The 13,733-nt window shown below is 42.7% G+C and overlaps 1 protein-coding gene across 4 annotated transcripts in view; it reads right to left on the bottom strand.

The window, feature by feature from the left end:
- Nucleotides 1-13,427, bottom strand: part of Prdm2 (PR/SET domain 2) — a 119,035-nt gene extending 105,608 nt beyond the window's left edge. The window contains exon 1 of one of the 4 annotated variants that reach the window (XM_071617360.1): nucleotides 13,340-13,427. The gene's annotated coding sequence lies outside the window, so the exon portion shown is untranslated. The remainder of the gene's footprint in view (nucleotides 1-13,339) is intronic. The other 3 variants (XM_071617361.1, XM_071617358.1, XM_027951962.2) reach the window with 3 other exon arrangements.
- Between the last annotated feature and the right edge of the window lie 306 nt (nucleotides 13,428-13,733).

The raw sequence follows: 13,733 nt of genomic DNA, 5'->3' as shown, positions 1-13,733 counted from the left end.
AAATACAAACTAAAGAAGAGCATCAGATAGGAAAGTACTTTAGAGAAAAATGAAGAGCAAGGGAGAAGGAGACAGGGGATAAAATCTGCCTCTGTCTGCACACCCGCAAGTCCAACCATCCAGTCTGAGGGACTGAGGAGTCATCTCTAACAGCCGGGAAGAAGGGCTGTGATGGGGCTGGGGCTGTAGCTCAGTGGTAGACCGTTTGCCTACCATGTATGATGCACTGGGTTTGATCCTCAGCTCCACATATAAATAAATAAAGGTATTATGACCATCCACAACTAAAAATATATAGAAAAAAAATTTTTAAAAGGGCTGTGAGCTGCAAAGCCAGGACAAGGAGCATTAGGGGAAAAGGGTGCTCATGAGAGGGTTCCTGGGGAGGGACCAGAGGCTAAGGGACAAGGAAGCAGTGTGGCTCGTGCACAAGGATGGGGTCAACATAGGAGGTGATATCAGAGGCCACTGCCCAGTTCAAGCAAGAGTGGATGCTTGCTAGGCCCCAGCGGTAGAAGAGACATGAGAAGCAACTGGATCCTGGATGTTTTTAAAACGGAGCCCCCGATTTTGCTACAGTGAGGCATGAAAGGAGAGGAAGTCAGGGATGACACCCAATTTTTGTCCCAAGAGCACAGGAGGATGAGCTGCTGCTTTCTGGGGCACTACCTTCTTTCCACCTGTTTTTCACTTGATTTCCCCTTATTTAATCCTTCTCTCCTTTCCTCTCCTCACCCTTTGTAGTCACTAGCTCTCACACACTATTCCAACCAAGATATCCTGACATCTGATTTCAGATAACTAGTACAGCACTTCAAACACTTTACTCTTTGATTTATTATCTCAATGAATGGTAACTTTTTTTCTAACTGAAAAAAACTAGAGCATAATTCAGATTATTACACGTGTAATCATCTTCTATGACCAGGCTTTGGCATCACAACCCTATAATCCCAGCAACTGGAACTGAGGAGGTTAAGCCAAGAGGATCACAAGTTCAAAACCAACCTCAGCAACTTAGTGAGACTGCCTTTAAAAAAAAAAAAAAAGGTTAGGGATGTATATCATTGCCACTGAGCTTTATCCATAGTCCTTTCTAATTTTTATTTTGAGACACAGTGTCACTAAATTGTGGAGACTGACCTCAAACTTACAATCCTGCCTCAGCTTCTGGAGCAGCTGAGATTCCAGGCACGTGCTACCATGCCCAGTAATACCCTTGTTTTTTTCTCTTTCCCTTGTGACTCACAACATGGTCATCTAAAGTATTTTCCAATGCCAAAAATATTACAAATCTGATACTGACGTCTCAAGTGGCACTTTCAAATCAAATTCTGAATTAAACTATACTAAAAACATGGGATGTTAAAAAAAAATGAAGCCAGGCACAGTGGCACACACCTGTAGCCCCAGTTATCGGGGAGGCTAAGGCAGGAGGAACTTGAGCCCAGAAGTTTATTGACCAGCCTGGAAACCCATCTCAAAAAATAATAAATAAAAAATTAAGTAAGTAAATAAAAGGAAATGGAGACTTCAGGCAGAGCGTCTCCACAGAAGACCACTGTGCATGAGAATGGACGACTTGGGTGAGACTGAGCCTTTCACCATGGGCCTCTAGCACTGTCCTCCGCAATCCGTGCCCACCATGCCTCCAGTCTTTTCCACATCCCAAACATCTACGCGCACCCCCAGCACACTCCCAGACAGAGCCTCTGAACTGCAGTCCTGGGCAACTGGCTGCAGTGTGGTGCACCAGGACGCACGTTAAAGCAACCATGACCCCAAATGCCATTTTAGAGAAACTTCCTTAAGATTCCTCCAGCGGTCTCAAAGTCCCTGTGACCGCGCCTGGCAATCCAACACGGTTCTCACGTTCAGTACTGACTCCACAGCACTGTTTTCACCCACCCACTTCAGTATCAAATGGTATCTCAAGGTCAACATTTCAGCCAAGTTGAGAAATTTCATGATGGATCCTGTCAATACAGAGGCAAGGAGGAATTGTTCCATACCTGTCACTGAAACCTTAACATCCCATGAAATGCTTTCTTCACTGCTAAAGAATTAAATGCTGGGCCGGAAATGCAGATCAGTGGTAAAGCATCTGCCTGTCATGTGCCAGGCCCGAGGTTCCATGCCCAGCATAATCAAAAGGAAAAAAAAAAAAAAAGAAATTAAGTGTCTCAGGTCTTCTAATGGTAGATACTAAAAATCTTAAAAACTCCAGAATTTCTCTGACCATGGCTTATGACATAGTTTCTCACATGGATTTCCACGCCTGATCAAACATTCTTGAATACTTCTAGAGCATTTCTGATTATGTCTTATGTAGTCCTCCTGGTCCCCCTTGTTAATATTAATCAGTCCTGGAAGCAGCAGAAAAAGTACATTGGACAGACATGCACATTTAGAGCTTTTGAATTTTTATCACCAACTATAGTATACTAACAGCATACACTTTTTAAAATTATTTTTTAATTGTGGATAGACACAATATCTTTATGTTTATTTATTTATTTTTATGTGGTACTGAGAATTGAACCCAGGGCCTTACACACACAAGGCAAGCACTCTACCACTGAGCTCCAACCCTAGCCCCAAACAGCATACACTCTTAAAAAAGATAAGTTTGATCTCTTTTTTACATATCTAAAGTTTTAATACTGAGTATATACCGAACTTTTTGAGAAATTGCTTTCAAATTCTAGAATCGTCCTTTCCAATATTTAATCTATTACTATCATAAAGATGATTTGATTATAAATTATCAGTATTAACACAGCAACAATAAAATGATTTCGGACTTTGTTCAAACACTGGCCGCGAAAGTGTCAAGGCAATATGAACAACCGTTTAGCTGGGCTATCTGATATGGAGGTCCAGAGACCAGAAAGTCTAGAGAAAGGTGGGACTCTCATATCCCTGGGTCTGAACAACCCTGCAACTCAAGTCCTATCCCCCTCACCAAACCTCTGAATAAAGCAGAAACCAGCTGGCACTATGAATCACACAACACCAGCTAAACTGTGTCCGTGTACCTTTGCAGACTTGTAAAATCTACAAAGTTATATGAAAGGCAAAAAAACCCAAACAAACAAAAAAGCAGATTTTTTAAGAATAGTTTAAGTCTGGAGGAAAGAGAGAATTGAAAAACTACTTAATAACATTTTATTTGATACACACAGTCATCTCTAAATCGCTGATTTTACAATTATTCTTTAGGATAGGTTTAGATCTTTTGTGGCTATTTGGAAAATACTGTAATTAACTTTGCAATGCCACTTAGAAGTCACTGATACTAATTTTGTATAATTATTTTTAGGCACAAAAAAATTCCACATTGTAACATCAAGAATCGAAGACCGTATTTAACTTTTAAGACTTATAAAGGTCATGGACAAAGAAACAAGTAAAACAGAAACAAGTAGGAGAAGTTGTACAATTGTCTTGAATTTAAAAGAGAAAAAAATGCAATGAAAACATGGACTAGATTCAAGAAAACGGTTTTAAAATGATATTTTGTGAAAGAAGTCTCAGAAAGTTTAGGGTAAATATAAGAAAAATATTCTAAAATTAATCACTACATAAAGTAGTTCTTATGGCAAATAAATATAATTGCAGCAAATATAGACACTATGAAGGGTCCAGCAGAGTGAATTTAGTGTCTAACACCGACTTGACCTTATCCTGACCAAAAGATTCTTGCAATCCAGAAACGTCTAGAAAACTTAAAATGACTGGACCATGTTAAGTTCTCAAAATGATTTGATCAATTTACAAACACTATTAATGTATTGTCACAGAAAACCATTATTCATAATTCTTACCCAAAGGGTGGAGGGGCTGGGGTTGTGGCTCGGCGGCAGAGCGCTCGTCTCTCACGCATGAGACCCTGGGTTCAGCACCACATGAAAAATAAATGAGTGAAATAAAAGTACTGTGTCCAACTACAACTATAAAATAAGTATATTTTTTTAAAAAAGTGGAATCACCAGATTACAACCTATAAACTCTGGAAATGACTTTGAAAACCTGTGGTGCCCACTTCTTAAACTAAGCAAAAATCACAAATATTCAGTCTGCCCAGAGTTTGCTAAATGAAGTCATTCGTTTTCCTTTCCAAATTAATATAATTCCATAGGGGTAATCATGTAGTCGGACACAAAAATATACAGCCTCATTTTCCTTTGAAAACGTAGCCTTTGTTATCAAGTTAGAGTGAGAGATCAAACCTAAAATGTTTATCCTTTTAAGGAGAGCACTGTGCAGTGAAAGAGAAACAGAAAGACTGAGATGACAGCAAAGACTAGGCAAATGCTGAATCGGAGGGTGTGGATCCTGCTTGAAATGGCTGCTGTCTCTCATCCCCCAGAATGATTCCACCAAGGCCAAAGACAGTGGTAACACAGAGATCAGCACGAGGAGTTGCTCTTCCTGCAGAAGCCTGTGAAGAACATGCCTGCAATCCCAGCAACTCGGAAGGCTGAAGCAAGAGGATGGCCACGTCAGAGACCAGCCTGGGCAATTCAGCAAGACACTATCTGAAAATTTTTAATTTTTTAAAGGACTGGGGAAGTCACTCCCTAGTACAGTGCCCCTCAGTTCAATCCCCAGTACTACAAAAAAAAAAAAAAAAAATCAATAAGTAAAAATAAAAATGAAGAGACACAGGAATGGGATGTTCACAAACAACTAATTTTTCCCATTTCAACATCATTTCATCAATGAGACCCAGAACACCAAGCCAACTGTCCCAGGACCTGATTCCCTGAACCCACAGAGTAGAAAGTGGCAAAACTAAAGTAAGAAAGTGAGGCTTAGAGGGTTCGCTCCAGCTGGGAGAATTTTTTTCAAACATGCAGCAAACTGGAAAAATGGAGGGTCTACTGTTCTCAGGGGCTTTTCAGCTATAGTACCCATGGGGGCGGGGGGGATGATTAAAGCTCAATTTAAAATATGTAAGTTATAGAGCTCAGAGATCAACAGCCCTCTGACTCCAACGGGCCTTGAGCAATTCAATCATACCATATTACAATGTCAAATAAGAGACAAGCTGATATGCTAGGAAAGCACCATGAATCTGCATTTTCCCCACCAGAAATCTCCTCCTTTCCTGGGGGGTGGGGTGGAGTGGGGGAATTAGAGAGAAATTTGTTTTAAATTACTGCTCCTGATATAGGTAGTAAAACACTTGTCTAGCATGCTTGAGGCCCCAGATTCAATCCCCAACACCACAAAAAAATAAATAAATAAGATAGAATACTGTTCCCAGCATCATTAATAAAAGAGCTAAGCTTACAACAAAATGTACTCAATTGCTAATTATTTATCATTTATCTGATTGATATTATAAACAGCTATTAAATATGTCCTCATCCTTCTGATTAAATTTGTACACCTATGTCATATTGCACTGAACAAAGAGTTCATTACTTCATAAATTTTGGGCTTTGTTTAGGATTTCTACAGTAATTCTCTCTAACCCCCTAATTAAAAATACCCAGCTTCAGCTGGTGCAGTGGCGTATGCCTGTAATCCCAGCAGCTCAGGAGGCTGAGGCAAGAGGATCAGAGTTCAAAGCCAGCCTCAGCAAAAGTGAGGCGCTAAGAACTCAGTGAGACCCTGTCTCTAAATACAAACTAGGGCTGGGGATGTGGCTCAGTGGCTGAGTGCCCCTGAGGTCAATCCCCAGTACCCCCTCCCCCTGCAAATTTTATATAAATACACACACACACACAGCTTCTCTAAAGAAATTAAAATATATCATCTTACCTCTCCCTAACAGTAGGACATTCCTCCCCAAGGCATGAAGAACAAAAGAATTACTGTCCATTTTCCCAGATGAGGTAAATCCACCCCATCAAAACACCCTTGAATTAAGAAGTTAATTCCCTTTCCTTATTTTCAAGACTAACTGCCAAGAGATAAAGATGCTGAAATCAACACGAAGCCGAAGCCATGGGGGTGGGCAGAATACCAGCGCTTCCCTTGGGGGCTTGCTGTAAAAAGGGCCCTCGGTTCCTATAGCCCTGGCTCCCAGCAGAAGTACAATGTAACCTGTGACTGTGTCTTCTGCATCAGTACTAAAACAAAGTTTCAATAAAAGATACTTTTCTGACATTTTCCCTAAAGTTACATTTGTGAAAACTTCTAAGTTTTTTATAAAAGGAAAATTAAGTCAATTCTTTACTAACACTCAAATGTCTACATCCAAACAAGTGTTAGCTCACCCCACAATTCCTACCCCCAAATGAACACTCAGCTGCTCTGAGTTACTGTTTTTCCATCAGAGTTGCCAAGGCCACTACTGCTTCTGTGATTCAACTTTGCAAACAGAGATTTTCAGGACCTCTGCAATATACTTGAGATTTTCCTGAAAATTCAGCAGAACACAACTGTGGCCATGCTGGTCCTGTCACCCAAGTGCTTGTTTCTCACCTAACCTCTCACAGCATTAATCTGGTCATCTTACAGTGGCTGCTCGAGATCTTGGAATTCCTCCAACAAAACAGGGAACGCGGGAAAATTCCCTTTCCATGTAACCCACATGTCAGTGACAGGGAGGCTTCCTGAGGTCCCAGGTGAACAACCCAAAGCAAACTGGAAGCCCACGATAGGCAGGGCCAATATTTCACCCTCTTGCAGAGGTGCCAGGCACACTTAAAAAGTACAAGACTCACCCAAGATTCTAGAAGGTATTCTTTATTTGGTAGGGAGAAACTCTTGTATAAATAATCTGAGCTAAATCTGTTAACTACTTCCATTCTCAAAAGCTTTCAAAAATCAGTTATGCCTACTGTTTGCAGAGCAAGGTGTGCATCACCTTCACATTTTAAGAAGCCCTTGAACATAAATGAGTTATTATTTTAAGGGAAAACATATTTCCTTAAAACAAGTTATTCATAGTTCTTATTTCAAGGTAAAAATAAATCCCTAACCATTCACGATAAAACCATGACAGATTGTTCTGATGTTTGTTTGCTATGGCCAGCAAGACAATGTGCCTTCAGTATGGATCTAATAAAATAGATGGCGACAGTTGCAAGGGGCTTTGAACTCCAGGTTAAATCTGAACTTGACCTTGCAGGGCCTCCCCAGACACTGTGTGAGGATTTATTATCCCACTCCCAAAGCCCTGAAGGTCTACAGCAAAAGGCAGAACAGGAATTACTGAAAAGCAGAGCCTGTGACACATGCATAAGAGCCAGGGTTCCAGACGGCCAATCAAGAATGCGGCTGTGGCCACCAGGATGGGAGGCAGGGTTCTTGACTGGGGGATTGCCACAGACAAACAGAGTCTAATTTTTTAAGAAGATTAAGTTTAAAAAGTGATAAAGTAGGTGACAAGTAAGCAGCCAGGAAGACAGGTCCATTAAGATTCCAAACTAATACACAAATAGGGTTTGAACTGCAGGTGACAGCTGCGAGAAGATAAGAGCTGGTCCATGCGGCGGCGGAGGAACTGGCAGAGGAACTGGCAGAACGCGTCAGCTAACTCAACAAGGCAAAGAGGTGTGAGGATGAGTCCAGAAATGCGGGGTGACCACTGGGAAAAGTAATCTTGAAGACGTTTTATAGAGAGCAGTCAGAGCAGGGATGGGACTAAAGTGGACAGTGGGGAGCTCTTGCAGGGGGATCTAGGAGGCCAGTCGTTCCATGGAAAGCTACATCCATTGATGGAAAGAAAGACTGTCCCCACACAGACCAGTCAGGGTTTCAGACAGAGATTCACAAGTCTTCAGTCTCAAAGGGGTGGCTCAGAAAAAGAAATTGCCAACGGGATAAATATTCTGAGAGAAGAGTAGAAGATGCGAACCTCTGGCTTTGTGGAAGGCATGGAAAGGACTAGAAAAATAGTACCATGCCAGGTTTCTGTTCTCGAGACTAAAAGGCTCAGGGGTCACTCTATTTAAACTGGGCTAACTGGGCTGCACGAAATAACCACACAAGAGACACAGATACCTTTTTCTTGGGGGTTGCTGTGACGGCTCCTCTGACCTTAAGGGTCCACAGAAAGAGAGAGAGCGAGAGCACCGCTGACCCCTTTTATTGAGGAGAAGCTATTCAAATGAGGCAAGGGGTCAGGTTTCAGGGGCTGAGTCTATCTTCATGATGTCCACTGTCAGCAGGTTGACTGACACCTGGGTAGGCCACACCCAAGGGCACAGTAAGAGGAGGGGACACGCACAAGGCACTTCCATGGAAGATTCTATCCTAAACAGGGCAAGGGGTTATATTACAAAGGAACAGGTGAGCATAGCTTCACCCATGGGGCTGTAGCAAGACACACCCATTTCTGTGACTGAGCGCCTTATCACCCAGCTGGAAAGTGTAACTCAGTCACCGGTAAGGTTGGCCTCCCACAGTACCACCCTCTCTCTATGTCCAGAAGGGAACATACTAGTAGGATCAAAAATCCTAAGAACTTGAGAGATAACTTGCAAAGGTTGCTCTCAACAATAATTGTGCCATGGCATCTCCAAGAAGAACGTTACTAATGTTTTTCAAAACTTGGAAGTCCCTCATGCTGCTTGCATGCTCTTTACCTATCATATCAAAACATCCCAGTGAAAGAGAAGCAATGGTTATACTCAGTTTATAGATAGGAAGAGGCAAGAGGAGACAAATGACCCCCCACTCAGCTGTGCTTCATCTGTGAGACTGTCATCTTTACACCGAGGTCGGTTAAATCACTACAGGTTGCCCTCAGATGGCATCAATCTCCTGCTCAATGTCTTCTAACAAAAGGTATCAGAGCTTAACAATTAAGAATGTAAATTAATCCAAGAGCACCCCTTTTCAAAATTCTTACTTGCAGGTATGCCTTAAAATTGGAATTTTCTGAATTATGGCAAGGTCCCTAAAATAAGTCTCAGACTAAGAAGCACCTTGAATGTCACTTTTACAATCATACTCCAAAATAAGCTTAATTTATATTTTCTTAGTAAGATTTGAGAAAGGTACAGCATTCAGACTGATGTACATAACAGGATTTATCCATCTCACAATTCTTTTCAAATTTTGATGGCATCATTTATATTTGAAAGTACACAGAATTTCCTCACCAAAGTTTATAGTCTTAGAAAATATACAAATGCTTGTAAAACCGAGTGGGTTTCCCCGATTTCCAGATTGGCTGCCCACTATAATCAACCTAACAGCTGCACTTGGCTTTACATGTTTCAGACAAGCTGTGCCAAGGAATAATTCTGCTCTTTCAAAGCAACCTAACATGTGATTTACTGCAAGAGCTACAGAATATTCTTTTCACCAAAATGGCTGGAAAATATATAAGTGTTCAGTGAAACCTCCTTTCTGGCATGTTCCTAAAGACTAATAAATGAAAGCATAGCAGAGGTATGACATGAGCCAGGACTCCAAGAATAAATACTATATGGTACTGAGAAGAATATTATAAGCATATTTCACTCCAAATGAATCAAATTTACTACTATACACAGTAACTCTAATTCATGCTTCAGGGAGGTGGGGAGGGGAATAAAGGACACTCTTTTTAAGAAAAAATATTAAATGACACATGCATTCACACCATCAAAATTATGCAGCTCTTCTGTAATTCAAAACACCACCCCATTATTAAATGTGATCCCTACAGCAGATCTGTTTTTGTATACTTTTTACTTACTCCAATAACAAAATTCAATCTATATTTTCTATACTTAGAAAGATTACTAGCAAAGATTTGGTGACTTCTATTTTTCCCCCTGAATAAGGTGCATTGATGTCACATGTTTTCCATGAAGATCATTAACTCTCTTTTAAGTTATAATGTGCGGAGTTAAAGTTAGGTAAGCACTTCAGAAGTAAACCTTTCCTCAGGACAAATTCATCATTTCTGTGCATAACCCCAAACTGGTTGTTAAAGAAAGAAAAGGAAATTTTAGAAAAACTAGTTTGGCATGTACCATCAATCTTTAAAGGGCTGCTTCACCAAGTCCCATTTTCTAGGAAGAAAAGACAGTTATTTTGGGATGTCCAGCATAATAATAGTGGACCACAGGCTTAAATTATTCAACATGTATCAACTCCATGCAAATTCATTTAAATTTCATAATAAAAATTAATCTGCATACTGAGAATGCTGGTATCATGTCATGAAAAATCCTTCATAATCTCCAGGACACTTCACATTGCTTTATCTCTTGCCACAAGACTGCCAAAGGAAAACTGCTGAAGTGATCACTCTATAAAGTCACAAAAGACAAAGCTGGAAGGAACATGGAGAGAAGAGGAGGACCTTTCCCCGGCTTCCAGATATAAACCATACTGTCTAAAAGTTCTGTGGGATTTGATAAACTGCTTCATTGATTCAACCATCCAGTCAGATGAGATGAATCTTTCTCTAATGCAGCAGTTATATGCAATTCTGCCCCCGCCCCCCAGGGACATTTGGCAAAGCCTGGAGACTACTGCTTGTCACAATTCAGGGGGAGGTACCAATGGCATCTCAAGGTAGGGAAGCTGCTAAACATTCTCCAATGTACAAGAGTCCCCACAACAAAGAATCATCCAGGCCAAATGTCAGCAGTGCAGAGGCTGAGGGAGTCTGCTTTAATGGAGCCTAAGTATTGCTTTCAGGACTAATGGAGTCCACAGCTTTCAGCCACCCTACAAAGATGAATTTTATGGCTCTATCTAGAAACTTCTAATTTCAAAGGAAAGAGCCAAAACACTACCCCAGGCCTCTAACCAAACACTGTAATGGGTGATGCCACCCTGACCAGCAGCAAACCATGAAGCACAGGACACATGGCAGTGGGAGCAGGTGTCACGATTGGCAGGCAGATAACGTTCTCAGCCATCCAGAAACTCCCTGTAGCTACCCCTCCCCATTCAAGTCTGACAATTCCCTCCCTCAATGCCCATCTACTCCTCTTGTACTCACCACTGTGGAGTTTTATAGTAAAATTCCACAGTTTGGTTTTAGGGTTTTGATTTCCCCCCCCCCAGCACAGGTAATAAAAAATAACAGGAAAAGCTACTCAGAAGAGATGAAATTAGTTAACAACAGAAGGTGCTTTCCATCCTAGAAACTCTGATTTAACAAGACCTGGAAGGCTTGTAAATCAGATCTAGACTTGAAAGGAGACTTAAAGAAACAGTTCCATGAATAAATAAACATCTAACACAAAATAATCCTCAAATGAGTATGTGTGTAGATATATTTATGTAACTGCAAAATCCAACTGAGAAAACAGGGAGCTAAAACTGTTATTTCTCATAACAGTATCTGAAAAAAAAAAAAATGCTTAGAGGCTTAGAAGCGGAATTTACACTTTGCACATTTTTTTAAAAGATTATAAAACTTCACAATAGAAAAAAGCTTTCAAAAATGTTTAATAATAAAAAGAAAATCTCAGGCTTTAGAAACTTTACAGATCATTATGAAATTAATAAGTTATGACTCAAAGTGAAGAATAGTTAATGGCATTGATACACATAGCATCATATGGGAAGACAGGTCACAATTAATACACAATACTAATCCTGAATAAATGCAAGCCAAGTTCTACACATAAATATATATGACTAAGGATAGACATATGGACACCAAGAGAGACTAGCAGGTGAGAATTTGCCAAAATGTTAACAATGGTTACCTGAAGAGGAAGAAGGTTATAATCAATTTCTATCCCTTCTTTGTGATTTTCTATTTTCCATCTGTTCTGCTGTGAGAATATCTTGTTTATGCTTTGTACTTACAAAACTAATACCGTATTTACAAATTTAAACTTTATTATTTCAGGCACTACCTACAAAATAAGACAAACCCAAATAAATGTACCAACTTTTCCAGGAAAGAAAATACCTTCAAAATTGACAAAAGCAAACACTTACTAAGCATTATTATTATTACATTCCTAACATTTCCCTGGGTAATTCAAATGTACTAGTTTAGTTCAATCAAAGCAGAAAAGATGTGTCAGGTAAAAAGAGTCCTGAATTAACAGCAAATGCAGATGAGTGCTAGTTCTCACTATGAATTTCCATCTGTTTCCACAGCCTGAACCGAGGGAGGTTTAATAAGGTGATCTTTACAGGTTTTCTCAAAGCTAAACTGATATCCACTAGGAAAAGAAAGGCTGGAGAATGAAGAGGCAGTTAGTTGCATGCCATCTCAAAAACAGAACCCTACTAAAGGAAAAGGGCGTGATTATGTCTCAGTTCTCCCTCCTTAATATCTGTACACGCATTTCCTATCATGTTTAAAAAAAAAAAAAAGAACCTACTTTTTTTTCATACATGAACAAAACTAATCAAACTGAAATGAAATCTGTGCTATTGTAGATAAAAGAAACAGGGAAAGGTTCCATTTGCTATTAATCGAGGCAGTCATTTGTAACAATAAAACTGGAGTAAACAAAAACTTCTATATATTTTAGTCATGTTTGGGGGACAATAACTGTTCTAGAGACAATCATTTCAGTGTCCCATTAAAGGGGTCTAAGAACAAGTTACTGGGATTCAGCAATAGGCGTTCTGCTTATCAAACACACACACAAAAAAAAAACCCTCAACACAACCTTAGATGCATAGCTCGGACCAGCAGGAACTGCATCTCTGCACAGGGACAGGATTGGGAAATGGGGCTTCCCGGTTAACTGGGGGATTTTCCCCACTGCTCACAGCCTGACATAGGGTTGCAAGCCCGTGGGTGTTTCCCGCGTGGATTGGGAGGGATCCTGGAGGCCTGATCTCTCAGGTTTGCTCCATGTCTCGCTTGCCACCTTCAGAAAAAGGTGCATGCATTGCTTTTAGTAACAAATGTGTTAACATACTCAGAAGTACACATCTGTCACTCACTCACACACACACACACACAGAGACACACACACGCCGGTGGGTCCACGGAGACATCCTGGGAGACAATCTCTAACACGAAAACTACTCAGGAAACACAAAGACGCAAGACACGGAACAGACGAAGCACGCAAACGCGCAGGGCACACTCAACGGGAACACAAAAGAGGCGCAGGACGGCGACTTGACAATCGGGACAGCCGCGGAGCCCACGTGGGGTCCCCGGCGGCCCTGCAGCCGCGCGCCCCGGGCCCGCCACTCCGCCACAAAGCGAGCCCCAAACTTCGCCGCGGGGACCCCCTGGGTCGGCAGGGAGGGACCCCGTGACGCCGCCCGACGCCCGCCAGCGGGGCCACCGACGCGGCGGCCCGTGCCTCGCTCCCGGGCCCCCACCGGCCCGCGGCGCCCGGGACCTCGGAAGGGACGCAGCCGCCGGCCCCTGGCGTGTGGCGGCCGCCGCGCTCCCCGCGGGACCCCGGCGCCGGCCCCGAGGCCGCCCGTCCCCGCCGGCTCTTACCCGCGCCCGCCGCGCCCCGCGCCTCAACGCGCCGAGAGCTGCCGCCGCCACTCCGCCCGCCCCGGCGCCCGCGCCTCGCCGCCGCCATCTTGGCCCCGGCCGGAAGTGACGTCGCGGCGGCGCGGCCTCCGCGACCCCGACCCCGACCCCTACCGCGCGCCGCGCCCCAGCCCCACTCCACCGCCGGCCGCGCCTCGCCGGCACCGTGGCCCTGAGCGCACTGGGGCGTCGGGCTTCCGCGCGACTCCGAGTTACCGAAGACTCCGCGGCCTTTCCGAAGGCAGGGGAGTGGGAGGGAAGGGCCGCCGACAGGTCGCCCGGTACCCGTCGGGGAAGCTCGCAGGCCGGGGCCCCGCCGTCCAGGGCCCCGCTGTCGCCTCGCCAGGAAAGACCA

This window comes from Marmota flaviventris, chromosome 10, assembly GCF_047511675.1.
Source record: "Marmota flaviventris isolate mMarFla1 chromosome 10, mMarFla1.hap1, whole genome shotgun sequence".
Classification (NCBI taxonomy): domain Eukaryota; kingdom Metazoa; phylum Chordata; class Mammalia; order Rodentia; family Sciuridae; genus Marmota; species Marmota flaviventris.
This window is presented reverse-complemented; position numbering and strand designations above follow the sequence as displayed.